Here is a 25231-nt window from a genome sequence, read left to right on the forward strand (position 1 = left end):
AGACTAATCTTTAACACTTGTAATGCATGTTGCTTTAACCTGTGTTTAACACTTGAACTAATTCACTTGTTGTAATACATATATGTTAATGAAAATGTGTTATATATGCTGTTAACGTTGTCTCCCTTGTGTAGACTACTCTCCTGGACATTAGATAGACCTTTCACATAAAACTTGGTATAACAACCGTTGCACTCACGCGGACTAATCCACTGAGTATTATACGTGTTATCTTCCCTTGTGTGTTGTGACTACCGCATCCGTGTGGACTATTTTGCCAGAAGCTGTGCACGTCCTGTTGTGTTATGTGTTCCTAGCAGCATGGGACTTCTCCCAACCGACTTGGGACTCATTCCCACCCTCTCCCTCTACGGTGAAGGAACTATTGACATGAGAGACACTTACAATCACCAGGCACATGAACCTCACTTCTCGCAAGACAAAGAAGACCACTCTCCTGTGTTGACAAGCAAGATTTGAGGCAAATATTTAAGATAATGGAAATCGGGCCATCGTACCAGATGAGACTCCCACACAAAAAGTTGTGAGGTCTAGTTGGGACTTCATACCGAGGTGATCCCCTGATGTTGGCGGGTCCAACACTGTCAAAATTTTGGTGCTAGAAGGAGGGCCAGATGACAAGTTGAGCCTGTACATCTGGGTTGAATCTCTTACCCAATGAATAATACAAAATTCATGCTCCCAGGGTGTTTCTCTCATTTCTCCCTCAATCAGTTATCAATCCCCGATAAGCTTCTCAATCACTTGTCCTTGTTAAAGTTTGACAGTGAGGACAGAACGTCCATAACCGAGCACATTTATGATTTTATTCATTTCTATGAATCTCATGAAATCGATAGTGATGAGATTGTTTGTGTACTATTCTTCCTCACCCTTGAAGGTTGTGCTAATCGGTGGTGTCATACCCTGCCACCTGCCTCCATCCAATCCATTCTCACTTTCCTTAAGGAGCTCCAACAAGCCTTCGATGAGTGTGACCACGAAGATATCTATGAAAGAATTTCTCATTTAAGAATGAAGCCCGACGAATCATTTGAGGACTTTGCTACCCGCTTCCTTCACCTATGTCATGAAATTGTTGAACGGTTCATGGACCTTGAATTCATGAGCCAAGAGCTGAACAATTGGTTCATGTCTCCTGAAACAGTGAACCTCCTAATTTTCCTTCTTCCTCGACTCTTGTAGATCATGAGACACCTCATGTAGTGAAGAGGGTGCCCCCTTGTAGCAACCGCAAATCTAAGAAATATGTGCAACGGGTATCCCCTCGCAGCGGTTGCAAAGCTAAGAAATCTGTGCAGCATGTTCCCAACCCATCTGCTCCGCTGTCTCCTGCCCCAACGGAGGAAATTCTAGAATGGTGCAAAAATCCTATGGCGAAAACTCATCCCTCCATTCCACAAGAGGACATCACCGTTCATAACCCAAGTCTTGAGTCTAATCTGCATCTCTTCCATCCTCCATCATCTACAAGCCATGACTCCTTACACCATGACTTGCTTGAGTGATCTACTTCACAAGCTAGTTGCGCGCACTCTCTTGATTCTCAAGTTGCTGGCTCAAGTTGCAGTCATGTGCAAGGCAGTCTCATCATACAAAGGGAGGAGCAGGACGGTGAAGATATAATCAATTGCTCTCAAAACATTGAGACTCCATTCTTGGTCGATTCTTGATCTGCGAATCTTGGTGAAACATCATGCACAATCATTTCTTTCGATCAACCTCTAGCCTTGGCCTATTATCACTCCCATGCTTCCGTATGTTGTGATGAATTCCCAAGAACATCATATGATCTAGTGTCATCTCATGTACACTCTAACTCAGATCTAGGATGCACACCAGTCAAAGTAGATCTCCATGTCAGAGCTTCCTCTGCACCTCACTTACCCGTGTGTCCTATCATTCACAACACATCAACATGCATCAGATATATTCCACGTTCTCTTTCTTCTTCATCCCATGATTTATATCCTTGATCGACACAAGGCAATGAGGTTTCCCACAATGAAAATAGTCTCAACACACAGGACTCTTCCCACTCGTCATCATCTTGTGTGTTGCATGAAGACAACTCGTTAAGTCAGCTTGCTAAAATTTTTGATGAAGCCTGTGACAGAGATGGCTGGCATCCTGAGAACGGTTTTGAAATCAATAACAACAACCATCCTCAAGCCATGCATGATCTGGTTCACATCTCAAAATGCAAATTTTCAATTCTGAAAAGTTCCGCGACGTGCCAGGGAGTCGAGGCACTTCAACATCCATTGATGGTTATGTCAGGACCCCGCGACTTTGGTAAGCCTGCCAAACCAAATCAGATCTCATTTCTCATGCACATTTTGTATATCTGCATGGTTGCACTCGATGTGGATCCACGTGTAAAGAATATTTACTATTATGGGTGTGGTATTTCAAAATTCCAGATTTTCACTAATGATCAAATCCATGAGTCTATTATAGCATGTTCATCTTCATGCACCTCTATTACATCTAGCTTTGGTTGGGCGTGTCCGTCCATCATTCAAAATATGGGATAGCGAAGTTGATCATCTCAAAGACTGTCATTGTTTGCAATCATACTTATCGGATGTTCTCTCTCTTAATCAACTCGGTCTTTTTGCAAATTTCATACATCAAATCTGTCCACTCATCATACCAACAATCTCCCTATGTGATGACGAGTGGACAACCTATCACGTGAATCAAGTTAATCTTATTTCAGCAGACCCCAACTGGTTTCACACATTCACAATGTTGACATCCTTTCTACATTTATGTTATTACCATGATGCCTGTGCACTTTTTCACTAGTTGCAGGTCGGTGTTATATCATGTCTAGCAGACAACGAACTTGGTTCCCTCATTCAAAGCATTCACATGATTGTTCAAAAATTTTCTTTGTTCGTGTCAAACTAGAAATCTGCCATCTCTATCGACTGGTCTAATTTTTCTTCTACCTTGGGTAGCTATCATGTAGTTTATCATTTTCCCAACATTACATCCAATGGGAGTTGCTTCACACACTATGATTTTCATTGTGTAACATATTTATTCTTAGATTTCTGTTAAGCAAGTGAGGCACCTCGACTTGCACTAATGGCTATGGTGAGCCCTCACTATCTTGATGTGACTGATGAGAATGACCAAATCTATCTATTCGTATCAGATTCCCATAGTGATCCCCTCTCTCGAATCAGGGATCCATATTCTCAAAGATCACAAATATTTCAAAATAGCCATCATGAATTTTATGATCCAATCGCTGAATGGTTGGAACAATCTTACTTGGCGAGTTGTGTTGCAGGTAACAAGCTTCAGTCCTTCCTCACACTCGCTAAGAAACTTGGTGTAGAACAACACACACTCACAAGAGGCCTCCGAGGTTTGTTGAAAAATGGTAGTCACAGAAGAGGTAAGCATGTGTGTTGGGTGGTTGTGACACATTCTTCTGCCCACAGGTGAGACCTTCTCTCTCGTGTGCAAGTTTTTCAAGTTTTTTCATTTTCTGTTGCACACTATTTTTTATCTGTTTTAATCGCTCGTATCTTTGTGACTGCAAGTCGGGTACGCCTATGGTGGTTTCACGTAACCCCTACCATTTAACGTAGGAGTAGGAGTAGTGTTTTCTTTTTCACTTGTCTTTGCTTTTTGATTTGCATATTTGTTTGCTTGCTAACTTGGTTGCTTTGTTTGCTTGTTGTTGTTTACACTTTGTTTTCTTTGCCTACTATTTTTGTTTCCGGAAATAAGTGCTACAAACTACTATGTTCTGGATTTTGAATAAAGTATGTGGCTGAGATTTGAAGAGACTTGTGACATTGTAACACTTGGCCAGTCTTGTGTCTGTCTTCTCTGTGCTCAGTTATAACCTTCGGTCGATGAAGTCTTGATGGAAAATAAGAGCCGTCCGCGAGGGAAGTTTTGGTCCAACCATGAACCTGTGTCCACACTAAGAAGCCCCATGCCTACAATCAGCCTTCCACTCTGTGTGTTCAAGCTCATCCAACTAGTAGAAACGGAGAAGGGGAAAATCTACACGAGCAAACCTATGTCAGAGGTCTTACATGCTTCTTTGAAGGAACAACCTCATCTACTCCTAATAAGTCGGGATCCCTCTTCTACCCCAAATATAAATAAGTGCCTATGCACAGTCCTCTTGAAAAAATAAAAAGGTGAAATAAGAGAAAGGATTCCTGCACAGAGAGGTGAAGCATGCAACTCCACCGGGGTACTGACCAGGGTCACTGGCAGTGGAGCAATGCATGTGTTTCGGCCTGGCTCTGCCAAGGTATTGTCCAGGCCTATAGGTAGTGGAGCAACACTAGAGATGAAAACTTATATTATGAAAATCTTCAACTTGCGAGCTAAAATACCCTTCCCGAATTTGAAACACTGTGATTAAGATAAACTTTTGATTGTGTTTCACCGAGTTGGAAAAATGTGAACCATGTATCTCCATGGGGTAATTGGGGAAGCTAGCACAACGATTCAATACTCCTTGAAAGACCAAGGCCCTGTGCTATCAATGAACCAAAATAGAGAAGCTGGAGTTCTACTAGTGTGTCGCTAAGTGTTGTAGAGGCTACAACCATCCTCCAATTTTGGCCTGCACCCCATTTCGGAGCCTCCCTTGAGAGTTTCACTTGATGGCTGCACATACTCAAGCTAACTCCATGATCTTGTGTGAGTCTTCGTACCCACCTTGGTTGATCATTTCACCCAATTTTTGCATGTTGATGTCAATGTCATGCTTGTGACCATGTTCTGGTTATACTCAGGGGCTTCGCTTCGTGTGTAGTTGTTGTGTTCTCTATGTAAACATATGTCACGCTCACATACGAAGTCACAAACACTATCATACAAGCATAATCACGGTCGACCAACGATCAATCACAAGTGTCACACTTATCATTTACACTGTCGGTCAGTCATTTTGAGTATGTGTGTCTGGATGGTTTGAATCGTCTCATCGTCAAGGCATGTAAGTGTGTATTTGCAAGATTACATATGTATCTTTTGCTCGTTCAAACACTTAGTCACTTTGCTCAAGTTCTAATGACTAGATTCCCCTCTGATAGCTGGACCATCATCCCGCTGTCGACTCGATCGACTGTCACTTGGAACAACGCAAAAGCCCCAAGCAAGCCATTTCAAGCTGCACTATCCACAAGAAAATCAATCAAACTTCATGTTGCAATCAGATAGTTTACCCGGTAGCCACCTAAGGACTGGCTACCCTCAAAAGTTGCGTAGAGGCTACAGACCTTGATTGCTCCACTGACTGAGAAATTTTCACAGATAGGTCAGACAGACACCAAGTGCCCTTCCCTATCTCCCTCAGAAAATTGTGGAATTTTTCTAGCCAGCCCTCTCTACAGTCGACCGGCTGCTCACTAAGGAAATTGTGTAGTTTTCATGAGCAAGTCCTCTACTGCCCAGTAGTCCGCTCAGTTCAGAAACTACGCAGAGGTGACCAGTAGGCCAGTGTCCTAGCATCAGTGCAGTTTTTCTCACCAATAGCTCCCGGCAGCCGATTGACAGTTCCCATCAGGAATTACACAGTTTTTACTGCCAAGCTGCAGCAGGTGACTGCTAATTCCCTCTAGGAATTGTGCATTTTTTGCTGCCAAGCTCCTGGCAGCAGACTACCATTTCCCCTCAGGAATTGTGTAGTTTTTTCTTCCAAGCTCTTGCTGCCTGCTCATTCCAAAAACTGCACAGATTTTTCCTACCTAGCCTTTCTGCACCTGAGACTGTTCCTTTTAAAAACTACGTAGTTTTGTCCTCTAGCTGATCCAGACCCCACAGACAGTCACTATCAATCTAGATTGCCCATCTTCATCTTCTAGTGACTCCTGCACAGTTTTCATCAGTAGTGCCCGAAGCCTCCATCCCAGCTCACAACCTTGTCTCCTCTCTTGGTCACCTGCATCCGAAATGATCATGTATCATGGTAGACTAGGAGGTTTTTCGATTTGATGTCATCTTGTCATGAGTGACTTTATATACAAGTACACAAATAAATATGGTGTGATGATGGATGGGATGAATGAATGGAGCACATGTAGAAGGACAGGTTCACCAAAGTATGAACAAACAATGCATGCAAAGAGATGTGCTCACGAATGAACGAACATGTAAAATGTGTTCACGGATGGACGGATGGATGGACAGATGAACATCCACTTTTGTGAATGGACAAACCTGTCAAGCCTTCCAACATACAAGCAAGGATAAATGTGCGAATGCAAAATCAAGCGAACCCAATGACCATTGAAGACTCTGCACATGTTTCCATGCAGAGGTGAAGCTATCACACACCATGAGGACATCTATCACCAACAACACTGCAGCTTGACATACACACCAACAACATCACGAATGTACCAGCACTGTCATGTTGAATCATATCATGAGTCGTGTCGTCCACATCTCTACTGTGGGATATACTATCAATCAATGTATTGTAACGTGGAATTCCAAGAGACCCACTTGTTGTATGAAGAGTCATGTACAGTCGAAAAGTCATGGAAGTCAAACAGTCATGAGGGTAGTTGAATAACCACAAGGGTCAATTTCAACCTTGGCTATAAATACCCCCTCATTTGTACATGGAAAGGACTTTTTTCACCTCATCTCCTCCCGCATAGCCTTAAGAGTCTGTAATATTTTCTCTGAGGAGTAAGTAGTGGCTCCAATGCCCCACACATGGGGTTAGTGATGTATGGTGTAACGATGTGTCTTGGAACTTTCTCTTAATTCAGAAGCCTCCTCACAAGCTAGCATGTTTTCACACATGTATTGTAACTATTGTAAAACTAATCTTTAACACTTGTAATGCATGTTGCTTTAACCTGTTTTTAACACTTGAACTAATTCACTTGTTGTAATACATATATGTTAATGAAAATGTGTTGTATATGTTGTTAATGCTGTCTTGCCCGTATAGACTACTCTCCCAGAAATCAGACATACCTTTCACATAAAACTTGATATAAAAACCATTACAATCACATGGACTAATCCACTGAGTATTATATGTGTTACCTTCCCTTGTGTGTTGTGACTACCGCATCCGTGTGGACTGTTCCGCCGGAAGCTGTGCATGTCCTATTGTGTTGTGTGTTCCTAACAAAGTTGAGACTTCTCCCAATTGACTTGGGACTCACTCCCACCCTCTTCCTTTACAGTGAAAGAACCATTGACACAAGAGACACTTGCAATCACCAGGCACATGAACCTCACTTCTCGCAAGACAAAGCAGACCACTCTCCTGTGCTGACAAGCAAGAGTTGAGGCAAATATTTAAGATAATGGCAACTAGGCCATTGTACCAGATGGTACTCCCACACCAAATGGTGAGAGGTCTAGTTGGGACTTCATACCGGGGTGATCCCTTGATGTTGGCGGGTCCAACACCATCAACACTACCTCAACCATTTCTTTTACAAATTTTAGTGAATTAACAATTTGTGTACCCCATTGGCCTTCTTCCTCCATTAATAGGGAAAACTTCACTTGCCTTTATTATAGTCATTATATTCCTTTTTTGTTCCTTCATCACAACAAGGGTGTCTTTTTCTTCTTCATCTTCTATTGGTTCTGGTGTTGCAACAAAGATATCTTTTCTTTCCTCAATTTTTGCTGTCTTTGGTGTCATAGTAAATGCCTCTTATTTTTCCTCACTTTCTACTAATTCTTGTGTCATAGTATAAGTATTTTCTCTTTATTTCCCTTCAACAAAAAACATTTCTTCCTCTCCACCATCTACTAGTTCATGTGTTATAGTACAGATAGTTTATTTGTCTTCACCTTTTGTTGGTTCTTGTGTGGAAGAAGGGTGTTGGTTCTCTTTCTTCACGATTTGTTGGTATTAGTGTCACAACAAGGGATGTTTCTTTCTCTTATCCTTCTTCTCCCCCTGTCGGATCTTGTGTTATAGAAAGGGTTTGTATTTATCTCATGTACTTCTTCTTTCCATATTGGTTCTTGTGTTGCAATAGGGGTTTTCTTTGTCTCTTGTTATTTTTCTCCCACTATTGGTTCTTCTGTTATACTAGGAAGGTTACCCTAATCTTCATTATCTTGTTTTCTTCTTGTTGATGGATGTGCCTTTCTTTTCTCAGAGTTTGCAACATCTATCAGCCCTATAGACCTTTTCTTTTTCATGGACCACACCATATTCATTGGAGGAGAGATCGTAATGATTATTACTTCGTTGTCACATGGAACTGAGGGGCTAGGCTCATTTTATGGGTTGGCCTCCTCTCCTAGCACTAAAAATCCCCCTTCTTCCTTATATTTAGCTATCCTTTGGGACTTCCTCTTCCATGATGGTTGAACTATCCTTCTTAGAGGATAATTTTTAGTAACTACTATATTGTTGTCGCTCGAAATGGATGGACTAGGCTCATGTTGTGTTATGGCCTCCCTTTTTGGTGCTGCAACTCTTTCCTCCGTTCTCTATTTAACTATTGTAGCTAGTGATTGTTTCAAAATCCCCTCCCAAGTGTGACCCTTTTATGTTATGGCATGTATTACTATGATATTAATCATACCATGGTGGAAAACACATGCCATTAGATTCTTGGCCTTTTGAATGATTTGTGTTATCTGTTGTAATGACCTCCATAGAAATGAGGGAATATTAACTAGTTTTTGGTGCCTAAAATGGTTAGGAGTTTAGGTGATACCAAAAAATAATGCTTTGTCTACCCTCACAGGTGATGAAATTAGATGGAAATTAGGAGAAAATTACCCATGGTGATGGAAGTGAACTCCTTGCAAAATCTCTTCCTTTCCTTATCGACAATTCATTTCCCAGCAAGAATTGTTCTTTAACATTGGGAAGCAAGTGCTTCCTTGAGAATCACTATTCTCCTACCCTTTCTAATCCTACCACTTCAGCCAAAACCTCCTCATCCAATGTAATTTTGGAATCCTTTCACGTCATCTTTGTACCTTACAAGTTCTATGAAAATTCCATCATGATTTATTCATTAAACCCTTGCATTTTGTTGAAGTTTGCTAACCATCTATCATTCTATAAATATTGCAAAGCCTCATCATAATCTTCAACAATGCCCCATATGGTTTGTGTCAAATCAGTGATCTTGACTGGTTATGAAAAGAAGACATAATTCTTCAATTTTCAGGGAATGTTGATGGCTTATGAATTAAGAAATAGGTGGGTTGGTTGGCACAAAATTTTCCAAAAATGGAATTATTCCATGTAGCATACCATACATCATGTCACTGGCACAAAAAAATCATGGCAAGAATGTAGGTGATGTCAACATTGATGTTGAGTGTTAATAACTATTACCCAAGGTTGAAATTTATCATGTGAAATTGGATAGGTTGGAGAGGTAAGTTAATGGTAAATATTGTGTTGGTTTCAAAAAAATGATTGTGAGGATACAAGTCACTTCATGAAAATTGCAATGCATGAAAAAAATACCTCCAAAACTTAGTCATGTTTGATTGTTGTGTAAGGCGACGGTGGAATGTATTAGTGTGTTGGCTACATTGTAGTAACATGACATGAGCGGTTGTTGCAACAATATGTGAAATTTGGTGTTGCAACAAATAAAGTAGTGTTGTGACAAGACATGAGCTCCATGCTGCAACAACTAAAGAAATGTCAAATAATCGAGGAGTCACATGTGGAATTTGAAATCTTTCAGTTGAATTGAATTCTATGAGAGCATGTGGTGGTTGGTGATTGGTTTTCCCCATTAACATCTCATTAGTTCTCTATTATGTTGCAACATCATCTAGTGTAGTGATAATAGTGTTGTGTTGAAGCAATATGGTGTTGCATCAACATAAGGCATGTTGAGCAACTTGGAACTTTGAAATTGAACAAGAAAGGGTCTAAAATATTTCCCCCAAAAAATAGAGAGATAAAATATTGTTTTACTATATGTGTTTGTGTGTGTGTGTGTGTGTGTATTAACATGGAGATTCTCTTAGGAAGACAATCTCTAGATAATTATTGGCCCATACATTATGGATATTCTTTAAAAATTCCTCCTTGTATAGTGAATTCTTGTATAGTTAGAGTATGTTCCTATTAGCAATTAGTGGAGTTATAGCTTCATCAACAATCCATAATTTTATGGTCTCATTGTTGTACACCATATCAGTTTCATAGGGCCCCATCCATTTAGTATGAATTTCCCTTTAAAGTCCTTGAATCTAGAATCAAATAACAAAGTCCAATCCCCCATAGAGAACTCCTTATTTATGAACTTCTCATGCAACCTTACCCTTTATTGCTAAATGACATCTATATGGTGTAGGGAATCTTGACAAAGTTAAGTCCATGCCTAGTTCTAGTGCAGTTCTTAAGGTCTTCACTTGGGTCTCAATGGGCATGACAACTTTCCTTCCATATAAGAGCTCATATGAAGTACATCATGTAGTGTTTCACCATTTGGTTCTATAAGCCCACAAGGCATCTGGAAGTTTATCTGCCAATCCTTGATATGCAGCTGAATAATATTTTAAGATGGACTTAAGGATTTTATTCATTCCTTCCACTTGCTTGTTGATATGTGGGTGATATGGCATAGTTACATTCTGTTTAATTTAGTAGAGATATGTAATGGTTATAATTTGTTTGGAAGTGAATTTATCACCTCCTTTCATGACAATTTCCCTAGGTATTCCAAATGTAACAAATATTTCTCTATGGAGAAATTTTACCACTATATATTTTGTACTTTTTTTTGGGTGTTTTTGCTTTCTTCTGCTTTGTAACATAGTTTGTGCAAACTAGGATGTAGGAATTATTTCGAGACAAAATGTTTATGGGCCCTATGAAATCAAGGGCCCACTTCTCAAACGGTTCCACCACTAGCTAAGTTTGTAAATTAATTTCATCTAACATAACTAGGTGTCACATCCTTTACCAACTATCACATCTCTTTACATACTCTTTGGCACCTCAAAATATAGTGGGCATTTAGTACCCTTAGTGAAATACTTTATATCATGTCTTGTTTTTTGCAAAGTGTTATAGACATTTTTGTGCCTTACAGCATTGAGCATGAAATGTCCATAATCTAAGGGATCCAAAGTCCCTAAACATGTTGTTCCTACCCCTAGAAGAACAAGGCTAACAAACCACAACAATTCACAGAAGTTCTCCACCAGAAACTGCTCAAAAACAAGTCAATTCAGGATCATTTCAGTGGCTACACTAGCTGTTTGCGCTGAATGTCAAAGCCAACACTGGCTACCTGCGTTGAATGTCAACTGGAACACTGGCTACCTGCGCTGAACGAGAATGGACAAGTGGCAGGCTCATTTCTCAAGGTGTCAAAACCCAGGAAGCTTCCAAGATGACACTTGCCTCAGGGAATTCGACTGGTGATGAGTAAGAGGTTCCAAATCTCCAAGTGGAAGCAAGAACCTCCAAGTGGACTCAAAAACTGACAGAGGGAGAGGACACTAGTCAGATCTCAAGCTGACTCATCCTCTCTCCAAACATCTATATATGGATCTCTTCTCCATGAGATCTAGAGGCTGGAATTTTGTTATTGCAAAGAATTGCTGTTGGTTTGAGATTGGAATCATTGGGTGCTTAATGCTTTGAAGGGGGTGAAGATAGGAATTCCATTTGCTGGGAAGGAGATGCTGGATTGGAGCCCTCTGGGTTGTATCTCTTCCTGAACCTTGTTATTCATCAATAAAGCTATCTTGGTTTCTCCTATATGCTGATGTATTCTTGATGTATGATTGCATTAGTATGTTTAGTTTATTTCTAATCCTGAACTAGTTATGAATATGAATCCATGTCTTGTGTAGTGTTCTCTTCTTGTGATCTTGCAGAAACCTCTTGAAGCTGGGCGAGCGAGAAGGAAAGTAGCTGGGAACTCTCCAAGAGAAGAGAAGCTGGATCGAGGGACAAACGGAAGACACCGGTTAGTCCATCTATCTCTCTCTTCATTCTTAATTCATAAAGGAAGAATACTAGAATAGCTGTCTCTGTTTGTTGCTAAGGCACTGTCACACCTTAGGTGGATAGGATCGTCCTGCATAGGCATTTTTCCCCACAACACAAAGTGTCCTCCATAAGGTTCATCTTGACATGATTTTATGAGGTCTTAGGTAATAAATATCATCTTCCCTCACACATCATCCAATGGTGTGGTTTGGTCCCGTGTATAAAAGAAACTCTTCAATCTAGGAATATCTACTAGGTGAAAAAACTAAAATGGGAAACACATATTGGTATGTAGGGGTAAGTCATGGTTTGTTCGAAAAAATATCAATCGAGAAAAAAACTCAAAATATTTTCTCATTTGAGAGTTTGAAACTTTCTCAGCTAAGAGTTTTAAATTATTCCGGTCAAGCATTTAGCAAGGTTAATGTCGGGGTTGCAAAATCTCAGTCGAGAGTTTATATTCTAACTACGACTCTCAGTCATGAGTTTAGATTCCATTTAAAACTCTTGGCCAACAATGTTAAATTCTAATTAATTCTCTTGGCCAAAATTTTGGCAAAAAATAATTTCTTGGGCACAAACTCATGGCCAAGAGTTTATATTCTACTTAAAATCTCTTGCTTAAGAGTTTATATTCCATTCAAACTCTCAAATGAGAGGCCAATATTCTAGCTAAAAAACTGAGCCGAAATGTTGAATGTTATAAATTGAAAAAACTGAAATGTTGGTAGCCATTTTTTCCCTTTCCGTGGAAATGACAACCCTTTCATTCATGGCCTGTGAAAACGACAGGGATTCTTTCCATGGGCCACCCTCCTTATTCACTATTTCTTTTCTATTTTTGTATTCCTTCCATATTCATTGTGTCTCCTGCCCTTTATTTTCTTAGTGCATGCCGCATTGCCGCTAATGATCCCTAAAGTGTGCTAACAACTCACATTGGGGTCTTGAAGGGGAGATTTAGTAGCATGCATGCCTCTTCAAGCCCATCCTTTCTGTCATGGCCCACGAAAATGATATTATTTCTTCCCTATTTCCATTTATACTATTCGTGATGTTGATGAACGCTACTTGATCATTAGACAACCTCAAAAAACAAAAAGGGGGCACGTCCGTAAACCATTGAACCTTGCATTATTTACTACTATTTGGTTTCCTTACATATAGGTACATAGTTCTTTGCTTTTAGATTAATTGATAGTTTGACACTTTCACGTTGATAAATTGTACATTATCGCATTTCACATTTCTTAATTGTATGATCCTACATCCATAGGAAAATATATTCATTTGTTTTCTTGTTTGCTTGCTTACTTTGCACCATTTTTTTTCTTGAAAAAATGCAACTTTCTATTAAAATATAAAAAGTTATATCAGTACATGCACAAAGTGTATTCAGATTAATGTCCCACAAAATACCAATGAGAGAAACAATAAAATAGTTGGAAAAAGAAACCAACCCTTAAGTCTCAGAAACAAAAACTGTTTTATCCGATCATCTTGAAAGTACATGACATAAAATATATGATATATCAGCCACAAAAGATAGAGTTTGACTATGTTAAATATATGTTATTGAGTGTTGATGGGCCTCCAAATTAGATAGAAATTAAGGCCCATATAACCTTTCATAGGCACAAAAAGGCTGTATTAAATCTCTTCTTATACACTTAATAATGTTTTTTTAGCTTTAATATGTTCTTAGGAAGGTTGAGAGATAATTGCATGTTATGTGCCTAATATTATTTATTTTTGGAGAATATTGAGAGAATATGGAGTAAATTTTGAATCAGATAATATAGGGATTTTATCCCTACTATAGGATGGACCAAGATTAGATAATAAATGAACTGAATATCATGAAATTATTGACAAATTCTGGAGCTCCACTAGTTGAGAAAATCTAGGAATGCGTTCCCTGTCATTTAATGCAGATTCGTAGTGTTGGGAACCAAATCCACTATTTGAGAGATTTTGAAGAGGAAAGTTTTCTCCTTTTAAGAATAATTCTTCCCCATCAATTTGTATAAGTACCAATTCAAATTTGCCTCTAGGGGCATGCTTTTCTTAATCTTCTTGTGGAGAAAGCTTGTTATTTAGCAACTACATTTTCATTTTTGGCAGGGACGTACTTGGATTGATTCAAATAATGAAGGTTGGCACAATTTTTAGCTTCTAAAGCTCGGTTTCCTTCATAGGACTTTGTGTTTCCTTGGGCTTGGCCATCCCAAGAGCCTCAAAACCCTCCTGTACAATTTATTTATTTCCTTTGAATGTCTTTTTCACTTGAATCTCTTATTTCTGCATTTACTGTTCATGCTTCTTTTGTTGTAGGTTACATTGGTTAAATGATTGAAGTGAGTTTTTTTGAAGGTTATTTATAGATTCAAAAGAATGATTCATACTTATAACAACTTTGAAAAGTCATATTCATAATTGAACTACTTGGAATGGTCGACTAGTTCACAAATCTAGAATTTATGAAAATCCCTTGCACCAAAATAATAGTAATTTTCTGCTATTTTTAGAACATGTTAATGACCTTAATTTGAGTTGTTTATATGTGTATTGGGTCATAAAAAAGTTCAAGTTAATAACAAAATTCACTCCATAGAATTTGCACTTGATTAGGTTAGGCATTTGGTAGGTTAACTAGCTCACTAGTTCTTGAATTTTCAATTTTTAGAGTAGTAATTTTCTGCTATTTTTTAGCATGTGTTAACAGGGGTATTTTGGAGTCATTCCACTTGGAATGGATTCTTAAGACATCCTACTTAATAATTTTTTTTTCCCATCCAATTTTCAATTGATTTACTTTGGCATTCAACAAGTTAGCTCCCTCGTATAGCACTTTTGTAGCAGATGTAAACTTGACCAGATCTGCTCCAAAAGCTTGGTTTTTGTCTCTTAGGCTTGAATAATGACCTCTAGGCTCTGAGCTCATGATTGAGGAAGGCCAAAGACCATCCTAGACCCACCTTTCCTTCACTGCAAGTACAAATCTGCAATCAAAATTAGAAGACAGATTTCCACATTTGAATAATAATGAATGTTTTCTAATGAAATGTACATGGATTCTGTTACTAAAGCTAAGTTTCCTTGAACACATTGAAAAAAAGGGAGATTCATTAATGCAAGGTATATTAGACTTGATTCTTGAATTCATGCTTCCTTAAGGTTTCAGGTACAAGCATTATTGTTGAAAAGATCAAATTTCCTTTTTCAAAACAAAATTCCACATTTTGCAATTAGAGTATTAATTTACATTCTGCAAGTAGACTAATGTTTCAATTTTTTCAGTTAGGTTAGTGTTTGATTTCATGATATTCAATCCATTGCATCAGATCAACGAAAGAAGGACACATTTCATGTTGCACATATACTGTTGACATCTCTTAAGTTTGTACGAACCCCGGGCTCATAATTTAAGTTGGTAGCCTTAGGGTTTGTAACATTCTTGTTGCAATACCGAGGCTCATCACTGTTTGGTGTCATTTCCGGCAAGGTGTAAAAGTATGCATTGTTTTCTTCCCTAGTTGGTTCATTTCTTTTGCTTCTTCCAAAAACACACAAAAATTGCATTAGGCATATTTCATTTCAAAAATACGAAATTGCATTGAATTACTGTTTTCATTCAAAAAAGTCATAAAAACAAAACAATTCTTCAATACCACACCCCCCATTTGATCACATGGTGTAGTAAGAGCCACATCACCATCCACTTTTCTAGGTAGAAGAAGAGGAGGTGACAGAGAAGGTAGGAAAAATGGATGGAGATGATGACAATGAGGAAGATCCTCTTGGATTTCCCATTCAAGATACTAATAAAAATGTTCATAAGAAGAACATCCCTCCACATTTGCTTCCCAACTTCCATGGTATGAGGTCAGAGGATTTGGAAACCTTTCTCTTTGAATTTGAAATCCTTTGTAGATCTTATGGTTACTTACTAAACACACAAAAATTGAGATTGTTTCCAACAACATTGAAGGATAAATCTCTTAAATGATTCATGAGTTTAGGGACTAGTTCAATAAGATCATGGAATTATATGCAAAATATTTTTTTTAGAAAGATGTAAAGATCGTGTTCTTAAAGAAAAAAATTTTAGAATGACTAAAAAAGAAGATGAGATACTTGAGGATATAATAGATAGATTTATGTATAATGTTAAGAGGGAAAAATTACACCATTTAAGATTTCAAAAACTAAAAACCCTCTTACTTAGAACAATTAGGGATGAGTGGATTGATCTCCTTGATCTCATGAATAGAGGTGATGTATACCAATTATCATTTGAAGAAATTTGTGAAACATGCAAGCGCATATCAAGAGGAAAGGCAAGAGTAAGTAAATCAACATCAAGATCGGTAAGTCAAGCTGAACTTGGAAATTTGCTTGATAACCTTAAAACAAAAATTCTTAGAAATTTAAGTGAACAAGTAGAAATGTTAAGAATGCAAGATGAACAAAAATAATATGCTAATATTTGTGTTTTCCATGCAGAATCACATGCTATTAAATATTTCCCATCATTACTGAGGTTGAAGGAAGTTTACCAAGAGGAAAATGGAGCAAGTCAATCACCAAAGCAGTTATGTTATGTAGCTCCAAGAAGACCATGGCAGCCTAGTCAACTTGGTATGATGCAAGAACCTAATTCACAATTTCAAGGTTATGCACATCCATCTCAAAGTAATTGGAAACCTTGGCCATATCAACCCCAAAACCAATCTTGGCAACAAGGTTGGCAAGGAACTTATGGGAGAAATCCACAATATCCTCCATACCCAACTCCATGTTATCCCTACCATCCACCTCTGCCACAACCACAACCTCAACCACATCCATCTCAAAGATCCACTCCCATTCAACTATCCATCCCACCATTTCCTAACCTGCAAAAGAAAGTAGCTAAATACACTTACAATGTTGAGGTACAATACTTCAAAACAACACCTCTTGATCTAAATGGTATTCATCTTAGCTTAGGAAGAGTATTGGAAAAAAAATATTATCTTGATTTCATTGAAGGACAACATTCAAAGAAAGAAAATTCAAATGAGGAGACCAAAGAATCATGGGTTGCACTTGATAAAGAGTAGACATCAGAATTAGATATTGAGAAAGTTCCCTCATGTTTACCATCAAATCCTCCATGTGTTCAAAGAAATCAACAAAAAGAGGAAGATTTGAATGTCATAGTATAAGAGGACGCATAAATAAATCCAAATGTGCAAGTGGACTAGGGGAATCACAAACATTTTGAAATATGGTTCCAGACAATCATTAAAATGTAGCAACACACCCTTCTTCAACAATTCTTGATCTCACATTAGCCAAAGAAGTTAGTCTCTCACATTCAGGTACATGTCAAAGCATATATATTGAGCCTACACATGAGTTTATCTATCATCTCAATGTGCACATGGCTCCATTGGAAGTATTCCTACACTTGAAAGATATTTTATTTTTTCAAGTAGAGTAGGATAGGGAAAAAAATTGGAAAAAGAGAGAAAAAAGAAAAATTATAAAATCTCAGGTGATTTTTTTTTTGAGGTGCTTGATATTGGCTAACTAATTGAAAACCTCCTTCAGGAAATCAGTGAGTTGGAAAGAAGAAAAGGAAAAAAGAAAGATCTTAGGTGAAAACCTGCTTTGAGGCGCCTAGGAAGACCTACTAGTTGAAAACTTCATTGAGGCAGCGTTGACGGGCTGGAATTCTCTACCAACAGCAAAGGGGATCTCCCCGGTGTAGGTTTCCAACTAGAGCCTGGACCGTTTGCTTTATGGATCCTATCTGGTATGTAGGCCTGACTGCTATTCAGGTGTGTTGAGCTTGCTTCAAATGAAAGTGGAATGTGGGCTCAATTGAAAACATGGACTTCAATAAACACAAGGAAATAATTGACAAATATCTTATAACATGCATACCATGAATAGCCAGAATATTAACAACATAAACCTTACGTAAAGTTACTGTCAGCAGACTTCAAATAAAACTCATGTTTTACAAGATAAAGTGTTTAAGAACTGTAAAGTAGTTCACAGAAATCAAACATCTATAAGCATAAGTAAACGTACAGTCAAGAATAGGTTATACCAATACCAACGAAACAATGCATTAGCACAAGCATAGAGTTAGCAAATCATATACCATGCATGCAAAATAACACAAAGTTTGTAGTATGAGACAACACATGAAAATACCGCACATCAAACAACTCTTTGGAACATCCAATCCATTAAGCGAAGAAAATACTCATGACATTACGACATAAAAGATTTGAGGAATCCAATAGTGGAATATTACAATCACTCCTTACATCAATTAGAAGAGCATAAGTTCTCCTAAGCAATATATCTCAACACATGTCCTCAGCAAAAGGTCATTACAAATGTGTCATGAGGGTGTATTTATAGAGTGAGGGTGACTCATGGCCTACTCTTGACTCTTGAAATTCCTCATGACCCTTCATCTACCCGATGACCCTTGGTCTTCCTCATGACCTTTCATATTCCAAATGTCTTATTCTACCAAACTACATACATCACAAAATAAGCTACTAATATAATCGATAAATTTAACAATAGCGAGTTCCGGGATGTCAAGTAGGTGTTCCATAGGTTGTCTTCAGCTGTTGTTGGGTCTTGAAATTATCATTCACTTCCATTACACTTTCACTATCATGTCCATTATATCACCTCCATTTCACCTTCATTTCACTACCATGTCACTACATTCATCTCACTTTCATCATTATTGGGCCACATTTATGTTTTTCCAAACTTTATTAATTCTTAGCATTTTAAAGTGAATTTGTGGTTAAAAATTAGAAAATAATGTGCATATGCTTATACCTAACAAGTGGGATGAGATTGTTGACATGTGTAGGTCAAAAGGAAGCTTCTAGAAGACCTTTATGTGGCATCCTAAGGCCAAATTCGAATTTGAGTGGAGAAGATCATGGGATCATGAGGATATGTGTCACATTTCCTATTTGTATTGAAACTCTAAGAAGACATGTGTCTTATCATTTCCTATTTTGATTATAACTCTAGAGATATAGGGAGAGATTCATGGACTCTCATTAATGAGATAACTTCTCATCTTTTTGTATAAATAGGAGATCTCTCTAAAGCTTTGTTAACTTTGTTAGCTCAACTTGTCATTACTTTGTACTTTGTAATTTTGAAGAATTTGAATAAAGCTTTGAGGTTCCTAACATGGAAGGAGATGTGAAGTAGGAGATGTCATGGAGCATATTAGAATGTAAGATAGAGTAGATTTTATTTTGTAATTTTGCTTTGATTTCATTCAAGTATGTCATTTTATTTTTATGATTGTTTTCAAGTTTAATAGTTTAGATTTTCCATTCATGCAAGTTTAATTCATGCAAGTGCGTTCAACCGGTTAATTGTATATCTATCTAATTGTGTAATCTATTCTTAACAAAATAGTCCAAGAAAGTAGTCCTCCTATTTTCAAATTGGTGCTTGGAGCATTAGAGCACACAGTGGATTAGTTTTCTTTACATGTTTTGTATTTTCTTTCCATTTCAAATTAGCATAACTGACTGTGTTTCCTATGCTCGCTAAATCGTCTCAAGAAGGTGGCTCTACCATTTTCTGATTGGATTGAATTTGGGTGTTTGTTCACGCAGCAGTGATAGATTCATTTCCCATGCTTTCTTAAGATCACATCTATTGTATACTCAATTGCTTAAGTCATTTCAAGAAGATGATTTCGACATCTTCCTATATTGAATGTTCCCAATGGTATTTGAGCCCGTAGTAGATCATAGTTGTTTTTGTATTGTTTTAAACTAACATTATCATTTTTGCTTTCATTTCATAGACATTTTGCTGGCCTAGATTAATTTAACTATTCAAAGTTTTGATTTGTTTTTATCTAATGTTCATTTCCATTTCTCTCTTTTTTAGAAATTAGATTTTAACATTAAAAGTCATTAGATTTAGTTGTCCATTAACATTTAGAGATGTCATCAAGAATCATAACTTTTCTTTCTTAGATTAATTTCCTTAAGCATAAGAAACAAAACCCCCAAAAACAACATAAACTATAAAACAACGAAGTAAGAGAAAGGTTAACTAAGCACATATATTGCACTACACTTCATCAGTTTACGATACCCAGATTGATAATTTATGTAGAGCAATTTAAGATGTTAAATTGACTAGACATTTTGGCGTCGTTGCGGGGGAAGTGTAATTAGGAGACCTTATTTCTTACATCTAAAAAAAAAAAATTTTCTCAAGTATGCTCTCCTCCTACACTTTGTGTGATTTGGAGGATCAAAAAAATAATTTTTATGTTTTAAAAAAAATAAAAAAAAATATTTTCATCATTTCATTTGATTTAATGAAAAACTTTAATTTCAATAAAATTTTTTGTTTATATGTATATATATATATATATATATATATATATATATATATATATATATTTAAATCTTTGAAAATATATATATAATTTTAATAAAAAATCATTAAAAAAATAAAAATAAAAATTCAAATGCATTTTCTTTATTAATAAATTGTTTTGTTTAAATGAAATATATATGTATATATTTTCAATTTAAAAAAAAATGTCTAACATATATAATTTTTAAAAACAAAACATTTATAAAAAAAAAGAAAAAGAAAAAAAAAGGAAACAACAACAAAGAAAAACAAATAAACCATTTGCATACACGTTAATGAAAAAACTCCAAGGCAGACATAACGCAGATCGTTAAATAAAGGTCAAAACGATGGCATTGTTTTTGGTGACTCCAAGCTGTAAGTTTGCGTAGCCTTCCAGTGAATAATTTTTTTTACTCGCTGCATTGTATTCCGTCGAATTCCCAAGTCTGTGGCAAACAACAAAAACCATGAATGAAATATAAAGTAAAACAAAGGCTGATCGAATTCAAGTGGCTTGAGCTTCAATTCAACCTGCAACCAAGAATGTAACTGTTGTTTGTAGGATGCAAGTTTGACTCACGTTCAAAGCAAAATCAACCATGTAGAGAATCATGGGCATGTGGAGCTTCAAGAGGCAGCGAATGAAGGGGTTGGAAGAATGAAAACTTGTGCGCTGACAGAAAAATGTTTGAATTTGCAGACTTAGGCAAAAGTCGAGTTCAAATTAAATACCAATCTCAATGCATGTTTTACGATTTTCCGAGTATGGACAAGTTGTTTAAAAGTCTGTTTTGTTGGCAGTGGTTATGGGTTTAATAGCACGTGGAGATTTTATTTAGATTGTTGGGTAGAAAACCCACAGTCAATCTTTACCACCTTTTCATTTTTAATTGCCATAAATGAATTTTATTACTGATCACCATTGCTAGAAAATGCAGAACTGAAAAAACTTCAAATTGTAAACACAAATTCCGGCCAAATGAAAATGAATTTAGGAAAATGGAAACATGGTTTTTTTCAGGAGCAGGGTCAATTAGATAACCCAGAAACGGTTTTGAGAATTTCGCAACGATTTGGGAGAATTTTCTGGTTCTTTGAAGCCCCATTTGGCATGCTGCGTGAGAAAAAACGATTTTCATTAAATGAATAGAGCACTGTTTGAACACGGCATGCTCCAGGAAGAAAAATTCAATTTAAAAACTAATCATGCTGTGGCATTCAATCCATATGGCATGATATTTTGTTAAATCTAAGAATCCAATTCGATTCAGACTCATGAATGATTGGTCCAAGTGCACTAGCTGCCAGAGAATCCAGCATTCCAGCTGGCCCGAAATGTATAACATCAGTCACCAGTTGACAATATTCTATGCTGGGCAAGCTCATGTTTTGAATGATATCCATCTTGTGAAGGTAGATGCCATACTAGCTTTAGCTGGATCAAATGGGCGGTCTTGGACTTTCTTCGTGGTACTTGGCTGCATAAAATTTCTTTTCCAATAACTTAAATCAGAAAGCTGATGTCTTGGCTGTCTTTTAGCTACAGAATGCAGCCACATTCTACAGCTAATCGACTGTTCTGCAGCTACTTTCATGCTTTTGCAGGTTTCAGGTGTCAAGAGGGGAAAATGACTACATGGGTAGCTTGGAAAACATCATGGCAGGAATTTTGGTACTCTTGTGCAAATTTTGAAAACTGCTTTGTCCTCAAGATTTCATAGAGTATTGATTTGTTGTGTGTTATCACTATGTCGCCGCATGTTCTTCTTGACTTCAGGGAGCAAAATGAAAAACAAAACAAAAGGTTCACAGGTAAAAAAAAAAAAATTTGAATCAATGAAATAAGTAGATTATTTACTCACTTTTCTGGAAGGTATTTATTAATTTTGGACTGATGATGAAAAATGCATAAATAAATTTCTGTTCAAGATTTTTAGCTACAGAAATTGTGCATGTTCTGCAGCTAGAAAGCCATTCGACAGCTAAACATCAATTTTGCAGCTGAGAAACCTCACTGTTCAAATCAGTGTAACTTTCTCATACGAAATCAGATTTCGACGATTCAAGTGTCTTTGGAAAGATATCGACGAGATCTACACAATGAGAAATCTATCATCAGAGTTTGAAATAGTCAAGAATGAATAAATTGTTCAAAATATATAACAATTAACTTGAGGCACTAATTCCGAAGCAGGTATAAATTCTTTTGGTTTTCCTTCATGAACTTGTTTCATTAGTACAAATTCTTAGTTTGTGTAAATATCATAACTAGAGAGATTGATCACCTCTCTTTTGATAGTCTTACATTCCATTGCAGAAGAAGTATTAGTTTTTTTTTCAAGTTCCATGAGGAAGGACAGATGACTACAAGTGAATAGTGTCTCTCTTAGAGACCAATTTGTTTATAAGAGGGCGATCAACAACAAAGAAGAAACATCAATGCATGAGCACATGCTAATGCAAAATCAAATCCAAGCACTTGCAAAACTTTCAGATACTATTGTCTCCATTACATCCATACTTCATAATAAACCATTCACCTCATTTTCCTTCATATTTTCCATTTACATTCACATACACTTTCCATTACTTTTGGTCCACTCCTAGCCCATAAATAAAAGCGAGAGGCTCAGTTACATGCTTATTGCCCATTGCCATTATTACTTTCCATTGCCATCTTCCATTTTCATTTTCCCTTTCCTATCAATTTCATTTCGCAAATAAACCTTGCTTCAATGAAAATTATTGAGTCCATAGTCCTTTGAGTCTAAATTCCTTGCAAAAAACACCTTGAGGCTTGCATGCCTTAATGAGAAGTCCTCATGTCGACGAACGGAATACATTAATGTCCCTTGTTCATCGGATCTTCTAGGTGACTCGACATCAGAAAATTTATTCGTACCTAGCAAGATGTGTTTTGGCATCTTGACTCTCATTGTCATCAATGGTGAGAGTTCTCGTGTTGACTAGTGGCATCCATTAATGGCCACTAAGTCAACAATTTCCTGCTATGTTCGACATCAAAACATCTATTCACATAGTAGGAATTGTGCCAATGAGTTTTGAAGACATGAAGACTATTATTTTCAGCATTTTGGAGCAGATATAAAAGATATGTAGCTGCAATAGATCAACACCATTCAACAGCAGATTCAACAAGTTTTAGTAGAAGAAATAAAAAGTCATCTTGACTCTTTTATCCATGAATTTTTTTGTCCAGCCACTTGAAGAATATTATGATCAGAATTTTGTAGCCACCACACATATAACTCATCCATTTCCAAAGGGTAAGTTAAGGTACGTCATTTTCTAACTTTTTACCATAGAATTCCATAAAAAGCTAGAATGATAATTGTTAGAAAAACATTTCTCTTCCTCATTTCATAAAATTGCCAATACCATCAGTTGGGGGGGGGTAATACATTCATATTCATATCTTGCCATGTTCATATTATATTCAAAAGCCCACATACTTCCAAAATATATTAACTATTACGTTATTATTATGAGCATACAATGGTTTTTCAAAAGTGCTTAAAGGATAATTGGATACGAACACAATCATGGTTGTCACACAAGAATCAACCATGATGCAATCCAATAAAAATATACTTTGCAACAATAATCAAATTATCATTATGCAAAGTTCAAAGATCAAAATTGAATGCAACAACAAAATATGGTTGTAACACAAGAACCAACCATGTTGCAATTCAAGTAAAACACTTTGCAGAAGTATGAAGTTATCAAATGATATCATGCAAAGTTAAGCCAAAGCTCAAGGATCAAAAGAATTAATGTAATATATATTGCATGAGGACATGCAATAGCTTCAGTTGGGGGGTATGTTGGGTCTTGAAATTGTCATTCACTTCCATTACACTTTCACTATCATGTCCATTATATCACCTCCATTTCACCTTCATTTCACTACCATGTCACTACATTCATCTCACTTTCATTATTATTGGGTCACATTTATGTTTTTCCAAACTTTATTAATTCTTAGCATTTTTAAGTGAATTTGTGGTTAAAAATTAGAAAATAATGTGCATATGCTTATACCTAACAAGTGGGATGAGATTGTTGACATGTGTAGGTCAAAAGAAAGCTTCTAAAAGACTTTTATGTGGCATCCTAAGGCCAAATTCGAATTTGAGTGGAGAAGATCATGGGATCATGAGGATATATGTCACATTTCCTATTTGTATTGAAACTCTAAGAAGACATGTGTCTTATCATTTCCTATTTTGATTATAACTCTAGACATATAGGGAGAGATTCATGGACTTTCATTAATGAGATAACTTCTCATCTTTTTGTATAAATAGGAGAACTCTTTAAAGCTTTTAACTTTGTTAGCTCAACTTGGCATTACTTTGTACTTTGTAATTTTGAAGAATTTGAATAAAGCTTTGAGGTTCCCAACATGGAAGGAGATGTGAAGTAGGAGATGTCATGGAGCATATTAGAATGTAAGGTAGAGTAGATTTTATTTTGTAATTTTGCTTTGATTTCATTCAAGTATGTCATTTTATTTTTATGATTTTTTTCAAGTTTAATAGTTTAGATTTTCCATTCATGCAAGTTTAATTCATGCAAGTGTGTTCAATCGGTTGATTGTAGATCTATCTAACTGTGTAATCTATGCTTAACAAAATAGTCCAAGAAAGTAGTCCTCCTATTTTCCAATTGGTGCTTGGAGCATTAGAGCACACAGTAGATTAGTTTTCCTTTACATGTTTTGTATTTGCTTTCCATTTCAAATTAGTGTAACTGATTGTGTTTCCTATGCTCGCTAAATCGTCTCAAGAAGGTGGCTCTACCATT

This window comes from Pinus tabuliformis, chromosome 4_2 (assembly GCF_031772625.1).
Source record: "Pinus tabuliformis cultivar Carrire ecotype Pingquan chromosome 4_2, CPIR1, whole genome shotgun sequence".
In the NCBI taxonomy this organism is placed as follows: domain Eukaryota; kingdom Viridiplantae; phylum Streptophyta; class Pinopsida; order Pinales; family Pinaceae; genus Pinus; species Pinus tabuliformis.